Raw genomic sequence first — 13,041 nt, 5'->3', positions numbered from 1 at the left:
CACATGTGCACACACTACACTCACACTCAAACCAACACACATTCGCTCCTTTCCCAAACTCTACATGCTGTGGAGCTGACTTCATCTCCACAGCAGGGCATACCTGCCTTGAGACATAAAAGAATAATAAAAAAAACAAAAACACCTGAAACAAGAACTGTATACAAGATCCTGCTCTGACTTTTCATACTGTGTGTCCAGAACCAGTCTTCAAAGGCTGCACACGATACATGTTTCTGCAAAGTCTTTAAATGGCAAGCACATTGATTTTTTTCCTCAAACATTTATTCAAATGGACAAGCTGAAACAATATCCTCAATAAACAGATCCATCTATATATTTTTTTAATAGAATAGAAAATTAATTTAACTCAGTTAAATATTTTCTTAAGGGTGTTGCATTCATTTCTGTTTTTTGAAAGTGGTTTAATGTAAATACTTGTTATGAGAAAGACAAACGATAACCTGTGAAGAAGGGCAGGCATTTAATAGCTATTGCTTCTCTTTTTCAGACTGTTTATTATTCATTTATCATAGATTTGTTGTTTTGGCTTGATAACTATCATTTTTACAGTTAGATCTTATTTGTTCTGATCCTAAAATTTCATAGACCAAAGAGATCACAGTGTTTGATGTGATGAATTACAGTAAGCTGATACTGAAAATGGCCATCATATAGCATTTCTTTCCACACCTTGCATTCAACTAAATCACCCCAAAAACTCTGCTTCTGAAAATTCCCTTTGCGAGAATGTCAATTTGCAAACTCACTTTCAGTTGAACTCTCAATGTCGAGGCACTACCGTTTTGAGTTGTAAATAGTGACAGGATTCTAATAAACAATCTGCCATGCTTCACCCTTTGTTGACAACCAACTTTCAGCTGGTGTCAATCTTAATACAAAACCCCAATTATCCAGGCCTTTACTGGAGTGGAAAGAATTAGCTTTTCCATACTGGCTGAGTTAGAGGAGCCATACCAATCTACACTCACTCCTTGGCTGGAGTTCTTGGAATGTTTTCAATTTGTTTCACTAAAGATGTGCCGTTGGTAATGCACACATCTCTTAAACTCCTGAATTTGTCTAGATTCATATGTTCTTTTCATTGAAACTTGCTTTCAGATATTCAAGGTAATATATGCAACCTAAAACCAAACCTTTGTGCAACGGCTCCATCACTGGGGACATGGTTTCAAAAAGTTAGTTATTTAGATGGATGTAACATTATAAAAAGTGTGTATCCCTCTTATTTTGTGCAGGTAAACTATGTTTATTATGGATATTAATACTCTACTGTCATGTTTGGGTGGTAAAAGACTCAGATGCGGAGCAACATTAAAGGGGACATATGATGCAGAATAAAATTTGTTTGCCTTTAAAAACATTTTGTTGTGTACTTGGAGTCTGTAGGAGTGCAGAAATGGTGATTTTAGTCTCTCCAAGGGTTGCAGAGATAATGTTATATTCTGTTTGGGTTATATTTTTTAGTTCGTTCAGTTTTCTCTGTCATTTGTTATGGTGTTTTGCAACTGTTACATCACAGTATTTGCTCAGGAACAGCTGAACAAGGTCATAGACTTCTGGCTGATCAAGTTCGCGTATCCGCCCTATTTATTTCTTGATGCGACTTTGTAGTCCAAGCTCAAGTATGCCAATGCTGCAAGACGAAGTTTGGTTCGGTTGTCAGGAGTATTAACCCACACAGTTCATTACACTGTCCCCCGGCATCACAACCTTTTTGAAGTACCTGGTTAAGTCTTCTTTTACATGGAAATATTCCCACATCAGTGGGGAAATTCCTATTTTGGTTTAGCAACCTCCACCAGTATCAAGAAGGATTTGCAGAAACACTTTATCTGATTGAGAGATCAGTTCTTTCTGTCTATGGAAACGACGGACACAGAAAAGCGGTAACATGCAAATTATGCTAAAATGACAAAAAACATTATTTTATACATGAATTGAGTGTGTTGATATGAAGTCCTGGCAATTGTTTTGATAGCAGTAGCACTGTGCCTTCTGTTTATGTTAGTGTTGTGTGCTGCTTTTAGCTCCTTGAGGACAGAACTGTACTGCGTGTTTTCAATAGTAATATTACATAAACAGTTTTACATTGTTTTTGCTGGTTTTGTCTTGTTTCTGAATCAGAATCAGAATCAGAATCAGAAAAGCTTTATTGCCAAGTACGTTTTTGGACATACAAGGAATTTGTTTTGGCGTAGTCGGTGCAATACAGTACAAATTAAACAGTATAAACATATCTACAATACAATATAAATATATATGCACAGTTTTAAGTGAGTGAGAGTAAATATAGAGCAGTATAAGATGCAAGAGCAATACAACAGTGCAGGTGATTATTGTGCAAGTATGGCAGTGCAAGTAAAGCAGGAGTCCATGCTGAGCGTTAATGTAACGCAGAGTTACAGGTTACAGGTGTCCTGTCAGCAAAAAAGGGGGGGGTGTGGGGGAAAGGGAGAATGTCAGGGTGGTTTCCGGGCTTTGTTAACCAGGCTGGTGGCAGATGGGAAAAAACTGTTCTTGTGGCATGAGGTTTTGGTCCGGATGGACCGCAGCCTCCTGCCAGAGGGGAGAGTCTCAAAGAGTCTGTGACCGGGGTGGGAGGGATCAGCCAGAATCTTCCCTGCCCACTTCAGGGTCCTGGAGGTGTACAGTTCCTGGAGCGACAGTAGACTGCAGCCAATCACCTTCTCAGCAGACCGAATGACACGCTGCAGCCTGCCCTTATCCTTGGCTGTAGCAGCGGCGTACCAGATGGTGATGGAGGAGGTGAGGATGGACTCAATGATGGCTGTGTAGAAGTGCACCATCATAGTCTTTGGCAGGTTGAATTTCTTCAGCTGCCGCAGGAAGAACATCCTCTGCTGGGCTTTCTTGATGAGGGAGCTGATGTTTGGCTCCCACTTGAGATCCTGGGAGATGATGGTTCCCAGGAAGCGGAAAGATTCCAGTGTCAATTGTGGAGTCACAGAGGGTGATGGGGGCAGATGGGGCTGGGTTCTGCCTGAAGTCCACAACCATCTCTACTGTCTTTAGAGCGTTGAGCTCAAGGTTGTTCTGGCTGCACCAGTCCAACAGATGGTCCACCTCCCATCTGTACGCAGACTTGTCACCATCAGAGATGAGTCCGATCAGGGTGGTGTCGTCCGCAAACTTCAGAAGCTTGACAGACTGGTGACTGGAGGTGCAGCTGTTGGTGTACAGGGAGAAGAGCAGAGGAGAGAGAACACAGCCTTGGGGGGAACCGGTGCTGATGGTCGGGGAGTCAGAGACGTGCTTCCCCAGCCTCACGCGCTGCTTCCTGTCAGACAGGAAGTCAGTGATCCACCTGCAGGTGGAGTCGGGCACACTCAGCTGGGAGAGCTTCTCCTGTAGCAGAACTGGGACGATGGTGTTGAAGGCAGAGCTGAAATCCACAAACAGGATCCTGGCATAGGTTCCTGTGGAGTCCAGGTGCCGGAGGATGAAGTGAAGGGCTAGGTTGACTGCATCATCTACAGACCTGTTGGCTCTGTAGGCAAACTGCAGGGGGTCCAGGAGGGGGTCGGTGATGTCTTTTAGGTGTGAGAGCGCAAGGCGCTCAAAGGACTTCATCACCACAGAGGTCAGGGCGACGGGTCTGAAGTCATTAAGCCCTGTGGTCCTTGGCTTCTTGGGAACAGGGACGATGGTGGAGGACTTGAAGCAGGCTGGCACATGACATGTCTCCGATGAGGTGTTAAAAATGTCTGTGAAGACTGGAGACAGCTGATCAGTGCAGTGCTTCAGGCTGGCTGGTGAGACAGAATCCGGACCAGCAGCTTTCCGGGGGTTATGTCTCCTGAAGAGTTTGTTGACGTCCCTCTCCTGGATGGAAAGAGCCGTCCTCGGCGTGGGTAGGGGGCTGGTGGGGGGGAACTTCAGGGTGGGGGTTGGAGGTGCCAAGGCCCCTCTTGAGGTTGGGGAGGTGGGGGTGGTTGATTGTGGCTGCAGCTGTTGGGGGGTGTTGTGGGGGATGGTTGCAGGACTGTCCCTTTGTCTTTCAAAGCGGCAGTAGAACTCGTTCAGGTCGTTGGCGAGGCGTCGGTCGTTGATGGAGTGGGGGGCTTTCGGCTTGTAGTTGGTGATTTGCTTGAGCTCTTTCCAGACAGACGCAGAGTCGTTGACTGAGAACTGGTTTTGGAGCTTCTCAGAGTACAGTCGTTTGGCCTCTTTCACTGCCTTGCCAAACTTGTACTTAGCCTCTCTGTATATGTCTTTGTCCCCACTCCTGAAGGCCTCTTCCTTATCCAATCTTAACCTTCTGAGTTTAGCTGTGAACCAGGGTTTGTCGTTGTTGTAACTCACCCTGGTACATGATGGTACACAGCTGTCCTCACAGAAGCTGATGTAGGAAGTCACAGTCTCTGTGTACTCGTCCAGACTGTTGGTAGTAGTCCTGAACACATCCCAGTCTGTACAGCCTAAACACGCCTGGAGATTATCCACAGCCTCACTGCTCCACTTCCTTGTCGTCCTCACAACAAGTTTGCAGAGCTTTAGTTTCTGCCTGTAAGCAGGAATCAGGTGGACCATGATGTGGTCGGATTGGCCCAGTGCAGCACGTGGGACGGAGTGATAAGCATCTCTGATGGTGGTGTAACAGTGATCCAGAATGTTGTCCTCTCTGGTCGGACATTTTATAAACTGTCTATATTTGGGGAGTTCGTGGGTCAGATTACCTTTGTTAAAGTCGCCAACGACGATTACTAAGGAGTCTGGGTTGGTCCGCTCCACACTCCACACAGGTCTGGAGAACAGTGCTGCTGAATCACTGTCACGTCGTTGCACCAACCACTGTTGAGGTAAAAACAGATTCCTCCACCTTTCGCTTTGCCGGAGAGTTCCGTGTCTCTGTCCGCTTTGTAGAGCTGGAATCCTGCCAGCTGCAGCGCAGAGTCCGGTATTAATCCACACAGCCACGTCTCCGTGAAGCACAAAACTGCCGATGAATAAAAGTCCCTGTTTTTCCCCAACAGCAGTTGTAGTTCCTCAATTTTGTTGGGAAGTGAGCGCATGTTAGAGAGAAATATTCCAGGTAACAGTGTTCGTAGTCCACGCTGGCGAAGACGTACCAGCACCCCAGCCCGTTCTGGGGGACTATATGATTGTTATCAAATTACAAAATGATCGAACAGGTTAAAGTGCAGCATTATTTGACATTGAGGGGGGCAGCGTGTGAAATGCCTAAAGAGCATTTAAAGAGACCGCAACAAAACGAGTTGCTCTCAGACACACCTCAGAACAGGGGTAAAAGAGGAGCCTGTGGGGCTACAATAACAAGGAGTTCAGACCAAAGGATTTCAGTTCCACTTTATATAGACCACAACTGAAGTGTGAAAAGGAAGGATTTAAAAGCATTATATGTCCCCGTAAAAGTGAGGATGAGAGCTTTTAATAGAACTTACAAAATCAGGCCGACTAACAGGAGCAACTGGAAACATGGAGAAATCAAGTACCAAGCAGAGAAACGGACCGGTCTGCAGTAAAATGGAAGGAATCAGGAAGCAACAAGAAGAACCAGTAAGTATATTTACTGAAAATGACAGGAAACCAAAAAAGCTCATCAGAAGTACTGAATTGCAGCTGAGGCAAAGAGAAGCAGAGCAATCACAGGAAATGTGCTGCAGCTGACAGAAGAAAAGAGCAGAGCAGAGAAGGGGAGAAAAGACAAATAAACATGAATGAAGTTGAACAAGAAACCCTAAGGAAAATGCCAAACAAGAGCACAAAAAAACACAACAGAATGAACTAAAGAAATATGCCTAACAATAATAAGCAGAAGGAAATTAACCTATATGGCAAAACTCTAATAGCAAATATAACATTGTATGGCAAGACCCATAAACATATCAAGGAAAATGTTCACAAACATGAACACAAACGAAAACCATAATCTAACACCTCTGGATAGTGACATCCACTGCAAAAATAATTAAAATATGCAAAACGTATTTTTCTAATCTTTGTTGTAATCTTTGACATTGTTGTTTATGCCAAAAATCTGTTACAGGGACTTCAACAAAAAATAAGTATGTAAAGTGACCATTGCTGCCTTACTTATTCTTACTTTTGTGACTTTTTTTTGACTGACAGGATAAAAAAAATTGGGTCATGATCTATTTTTCCCCATCACTTTGTTTTTTAATATGACAATAATTAAAAAAACAATCACAATTATTTTCATTCATCTTAATATTCAGTCTGAACAAGCTGAACAAAGAATACACAAGAACCAGATGAATACATTTAACTTTAACTCAGCAGTGACAAAAACACTGACTATGGTTCCAGTAACTACATATAAACAATGAAATTAAACAATTGCTCTTCAGATATGAACAGATTACCTGCTGTGTCCATTTGAGGTGCTCGGAACTTGGCAATACTCTTCAAACGAAGGGTTTTCTGATCCTGGAAGCACTCTACTTCAGCGGGAGGAAACAGCTAATAAGCTAACTTGCCACCAAGAGGCCAGGGGTATTAATTACAATCAGTCAAAATGACAGCATTAAAGGGACAATTCGGGATTTTTACGTGTTCTGTTGAAAGAACAGAACCTGTAAGGCATTTCCAGAACTTTTATATAATTTACCATCTGATATAAAAGTAAAGCAGTGTAAAAAGTGCAAAAAGAATATAGTGGTTCAAGTGTAGGAAATTTTCTAATTCTAATCAATATAATTCAATTCAGTTTTATTTATATAGCACCAATTCACAACATGTGTCATCTCAAGGCACTTTACAAAGTAAGTTCAATCGAATCATACAGATTTCAAGTCAGGTACATAAATTCCAATTAATCCTAACTATAAAACAGTGCAGTCAAATACAAGTTATTATTCAAATTGGTTAAATCGTTTTCTGTCTAAGAAAACCCAGCAGATTGCATCAAGTCAGTGACTTGCAGCATTTACTCCTCCTGGATTAGCATGTAGAGATAGTGGACAGTCGCACATTTTGCAGCCCTCCCTCATACTAAGCATGCATGAAGAGACAGTGGAGAGGAAAACTCCCTTTTAACAGGAAGAAACCTCCAGCAGAACCAGGCTCAGTGTGAGCGGCCATCTGCCACAACCGACTGGGGGTTTGAGAAAACAGATTAGAGACAAAAAAAAAAAAAAAAAAACACAGAAGCACTGACCAGAAGTACTTTCTATAGGAAAAAAAGAAAGAAAAAACAATAACAGTTATATCTCCTTTAGAGGCTTCATCTAGGAGAGAAAGACAGCAAATCAGATTACCTTTCAGCCAGTATAGAGTATGAAATAGAGCACATACAGTTAGTCACAGTAGAAGCCCAACCAGTAGATATCTCTAGGAGAGACAGGGTAAAACACTCAAAGACAGGGCCAAGGGTATTTTCTGTAGAAGGTGAGCATTAAGTTGTTGGCACCAGCAGCTTGGCTGATGTTCCCCACAGCTAAACATAGAGCCAGGCCAGGCTCTGGCTCTTCCTAGGTGTATCTTCTAGGAAGAGAAAAAACCAAGAGAGGACATAAAGTTAAAAGCTGAAATAACAGCAAGTAACACAAAAGTAGAGAGTAGTATGAGAATGTAGCAGAGACAGTGAACGTGGTCATTATGTCCTCCAGCAGCCTAAGCCTATAGCAGCATAACTACAGAGATAGCTCAGGATAACCTAAGCCACTCAAACTATAAGCTTTATCAAAAAGGAAAGTTTTAATCCTACCCTTAAAAGAAGACAGGGTGTCTGCCTGACAGACTAAAACTGGTAGCTGGTTCCACTGATAACTAAAGGATCTGCCTCCCATTCTACTTCTAGAGACCAGGAACCACCAGTAAACCTGCAATCTGAGAACGAAGTGCTCTGTCAGTAACATATGGAACAATCAGATCTCTGATGTATGATGGAGCTAAATCATTAAGGGCTTTATATGTGAGGAGGAGAATTTTAAATTATATTCTGGATTTAACATGGAGCCAATAAAGGGAAGCTAAAATAGTTGAAATATGATCTCTTTTAAATTTTTGTCAGAACTATAATTGACTTTTACATTGCCTTACTTTTCCATAAGGTAGTTACTCTGAGCAAAAACACTTTCAAAGTTCTGTTCTCACAATGTTTTACTCATGAAGCACCACCCACTACCTCAATTTTCCTTGTAAATAATCATCTTCTGTGCAAATAACAGCCCAATGCAAGCATGCTGGCATTTTAAAGGGTTTGTAAAATGGTGTTAGCACAAATTGCTGTGGTGTTTGTTTACTTAGTTTAATACAGTAAAAGTCCCCTTGGGTCATGGCCCCTATCGTAATAGCCGTTAGCTTCTGCCTGCAGGACCAACTAATCTGGATTTATTCTAAATGAAGACGCAAGGCACGTGAAATAGTTCTATTGCAGATAACTCTTGATAACCTTTGAACAGAACCTTACTTGAAAAATCCTGACTTATCCTTTTAACACCTATTTGTTCTGTATATTGTACATGTCATAATGTTCAGTAAGACTAAATAGTCACAATTACAACAAAGCCAAGAGGATTCAAAACGAGATTTCAGAGAAGGTGATCGGTCCGACTTGAGACAGGTCTCCAGGTGGCCACTAGGGGGAGAGGAACAGTTAGGCTGGGTTTGGATGGAAATGAGAAAATTGTGTGACTGAAGAGAGGTTCTAACTGTTCTTGAAGTGAAGGATGATCTGGGGAAAAATCACTGAACTGAGTTTGACAGGAGTTTGGGTTGTGAAGTTAGTCATTCTCTTTTGCAGATGGAATCTAAGTAGTGGAGGAGGGTGAACAGGCAGGTGAGTAAGGAAGTGGTGACTGTGAGGATTTCAGTGTGAGCACCAGGTAAGCAGCAGCCATGAAATGAGGAAGGAGTTCTGGGGAGTGGTTCTTAACTTCACTTAAGGAATGAGTCTTCCAGGTTGTCGACAAGGCTTCCAGTAGATCTTCTGGAGGTTCAGCGAAGGACGACAGAAAGGTGATCAAACTTGAACTGCTGGCCTTGCATTTTACATCACAAATATTGCAGCGAGTGTAATCTGCATCGTATTTTGAACAGGGGGGCCATACTTTCGAGTGCTTTCTATCAGCCAGGCTTTTTTGACTGTACCAGCGGCTTTTGACGTCATTACGCTCTTGTGCGTGCAATACTGTGTTCATGTCCAGCATGGAAAATCACCCACTCTTCTACTCTCTCAGTGTCACAATGATATGTTTAGGTAATAAAACATTGTACCATTTGATTTTAAGTGAATCGGTACTCAGTAGTACCGACGGAATTCCGTCCAGTACCTATAATAGTACAGAATTCGGTACCCATCCCTATGCACAACTCAACATCAGAATGGGAAATACATGGAGTTTAAGTGAAATTAAATATGGCAGAAATTACTCCTGATCTACTGGGATTTCCACACGGCACCATCTTTCAGGTTTACATCAAATGGCCTGAAAAAAGAGAAAATACCCAGTAAGTGGCACTTGTATGGATCACAATGCCTTGGAAGTTTAAGGTTAGAGAGGAATGCATAGACTGGTTTGAAATGGCATAAAAGGAAAAGTTGATGATAGTGGTGTAATGTTGTGGGGTATATTTTTTGGTGCACTTTGGACTCCTTTGTACCAACTGAGCATTTTTAAAATACCACAGCCTACTTCAGTATTTTTGCTTAGCATGTAAATCAATTTGTTACCATAGCATACTCATCTTCTGATAGCTACTTCCAACAGTATATTGCACTGTGTCTCAAGAACCAAACAAGTTTCTTCTCAATGAGTTATCTGTCCACCAATGGGCTTCACAGTCACCAAATCTTAATCAGAAATGAGTACTTTTAGGATGTGGTGGTACAGGATAATAACATCATGAATGTGCTGCAGACAAAGCAACTGTGATGCTATCATGTCAATATAGACTAAAATCTATGAGGGATATTCCTGACACCCTGTTGAATCTGTGCCACGAAGAATACAGACAGTACTGAAAGCAAAATGGGGTCCAACCAGGTACAAGCTAGTTGAAACGAAGAAAGTGGTTTGTGAGTATATCATCAGCTATAAATCAACATCCATGATATTACAAAGGTTTTTGCTTCTAGAAAACCATGAATTTTAAAATGTGCTAAAGGTGTTACAACATAACACCTGCTCAAAACATTCTTCCAGAAATTACATGTTCTTTTCTAGCTGAAACAAGACAAAAAACAGATCACCAACACTGCTGCCTTACCTCCTTGAAATTTTTCACTGATACAACACAGCTAAGTTTTCATATTTAGGTTCTTTCCATGTACTTTGTTTTTATCGCAAAGTTGATGAAGCCATGAACAGGGCTTGCATAATTTCCTCAAGTGTTTTTAAAAAATTACTTACAACGCTTCTCATTAAGTATGCAATAATGACGAAAACTTTAAAAGAATTGGAGTGTATTATGAATAAGGACCTCTTTCCTCTAAATGAAGGCCATTTTTTCCATTAAGTATCAAATGCTTCATTCATGATGAACTCATTTCAATCACAGCCATATTCTTCGCTCAACAAACCGCTTTAATGACATTATTACAAAGAATACTGCTCTCCTTTCGGTGAGGACAAGTATATCTTTGAGGGCTGTGGATATGAATGTTGGGCTTCATTTAGCTATGTGAAGAGAATATGGGTATAAGTTCTCTTAGCAAACTAAATATTGCAAAGCAGTGAAAGAAGCTTCTCCTTGGATTACGACATGTGTTGTGAATTGGCGCTATATAAATAAACTGAATTGAAATAAACTGAATTAAACCCCAAAACACACTGAATGCCAATGCTTTTTTTCCACTTTTTTACTGCATTGTGATAGCAGATAACAAAGATTACATTGAGGAGACAAGCCTCGGTATCATGAGTTAAAAGCATTTATTGGAGAATAGACCAGGCCTCTATGAAGTGTTTGACAAACTGAAAGCTGCCTCATCCATTTTTTTCCAAGATCATGTGTAAATAACTAGCATTGAAGGAATAATTCAGAGAGATAAATGGCAAAGAAAGAACAGAAAGCAACACATGATAGTTTAATAACTGAAAAAAAGAGATCAAATAAAGATTTCATTCACTTTTACATCTGGCAATATATGACCTTGCTCATTGTTGTAAAGGGAGCAACTGCAAGGACATTATCCAAAACGTAAGAGTATAAGGCTTTGGGCTGTTTACTGGCTTCTTGCCGTTGCAAAAGTGCAACTGCCTCCTGAGATATTCCACACATGACATTTATCCAGGGTAGGGCAGTGACAGATGCTTCAAAGCAGCTTTGTGGAAGGGCCAAGAAATGCCGCTCGTCACTTTAGATAAGGCTACAGACTTATCTTATTAACCTAGGTGGGGCACTGCCATGTTAAAAACCACATAGGACTGGCCAGCTCACACCTGCCTGGCCTGCAGCGAGCTGCCTCAAAGCACACAGCAACCTGATGACGAAAGAAAATAAGACAGTGTGTGACACAGACTGTTCACGTGAATCCATGCAGTCATGTGCTCATGTAGAGACCTTGCTTGGTAGTTCCTGAATAATGTTTGGTAACACCTGAGAAGCTGCAGTACTGGAAGGGTAGAAAAGGATCATATGCTTGATCATGCAACCTTTACTGTGTGTAGAAACCACATGTTCACATACACTGTACATACACCTTTTTTTCCTCACAATCTGACACGAAATCAGACAAAACTTTTTCTGACTTGGGTCAGTTAGGAATAGCAAAATGACACCTCTTTGCTTAAAATCAAAATAATGAGAAAAATAATATGGTGTCCCTACCTCCTAACCTCTGTAACTGAGCAGGGTTTGTTAGTTTCCATGCTGGCACCTTATTAGCTCTGCCCACAAATGTTCTATGTGGCTTAAATCAGGGCTACAAAATCCTAACCTTGTTGTCCTTGATGTGGGAGATTCGTAAAGCTGTAATGCTTTATCCTTCAGCTCGTGCAACTGCTTCACTTACTCATAGAGCTTTTGGGTTGATTCACACATTTTGCACTATGACACATTTGTCTCTAGGACTCAGAACCTGTCTCCTTAAACTGTGATTCAGAACCAAATTTATGGAAATCAAAACTTCTTTTACTGATATCTTGCCCGGCTTATTTAGATTTTTCTATGATCTCACACATTGAAGAAGTGGGTTTGAGGTGTCACCATGAGCCACTATTCTACACAGACCACATATACAAATTTCAAAGAATTGCTCAATTTTTCGATTCGGGAGGACTCTTGGAATTTTGCAGATTTTCTGGTCTACGTTGTGACACCATAAGATTCAGTTACGACCCAGGTACAATAGATAAAAATAAATTGTGGAATTGACTTTGATTCCAATGGTTGTTGTCAAGAATTCAGTACAATTTACAATAAGTTATTAAGAATACTGCACACATTTTAAGAATGAGATAGCAATATGCCAAATGGGATTATGGATCAGGCACGATTAAATTTGATATAATTACTTTTCTTGACAATTTGTGGGAGCTTCACCGACATCATGAAGGCCATAAAAGCACAGCGACAGCCCTCCACTTTTTGGGTGAATTCTTCATCTTGTAAGGAATTATAGCACTATATTTCCGAGGTCAGCTGAGAAATTTGTGCAGTTTTAGGGGGCACAATGCCCCTAAGTGGTCAAGTCAATGCTTTACGAATCACAAATTGAGTTAAGAACACATGAGCCTGCAAATCCATTAGGAATAGGTTGTGACACCTCTGAATGAACTAGGAATGTGTTAAGAATTAACTAAGATGTTTAGGATTTGAGAATTTGGCCCCAATATTTTTAAGAACTCAAACGTTTGTAATGAATTCCACTAAGAATGAAAAATGAATCACTTACGAATTCAGGAAGTTTTTACGATTCAAGTAAGAATCCTAAAAGATTGCAATTTCTGGTGATTCATATTATTCATGGTCTGTATGGAATAGTTTTAAGAAATACATTCCTAGGTGTCCCTCCATTAAACTAAAATGATGTGAATTTAATTAACCAGAAGTGTCATGATTTGCATATTT

This window comes from Girardinichthys multiradiatus, chromosome 4, assembly GCF_021462225.1.
Source record: "Girardinichthys multiradiatus isolate DD_20200921_A chromosome 4, DD_fGirMul_XY1, whole genome shotgun sequence".
In the NCBI taxonomy this organism is placed as follows: Eukaryota; Metazoa; Chordata; class Actinopteri; order Cyprinodontiformes; family Goodeidae; genus Girardinichthys; species Girardinichthys multiradiatus.
This window is presented reverse-complemented; position numbering follows the sequence as displayed.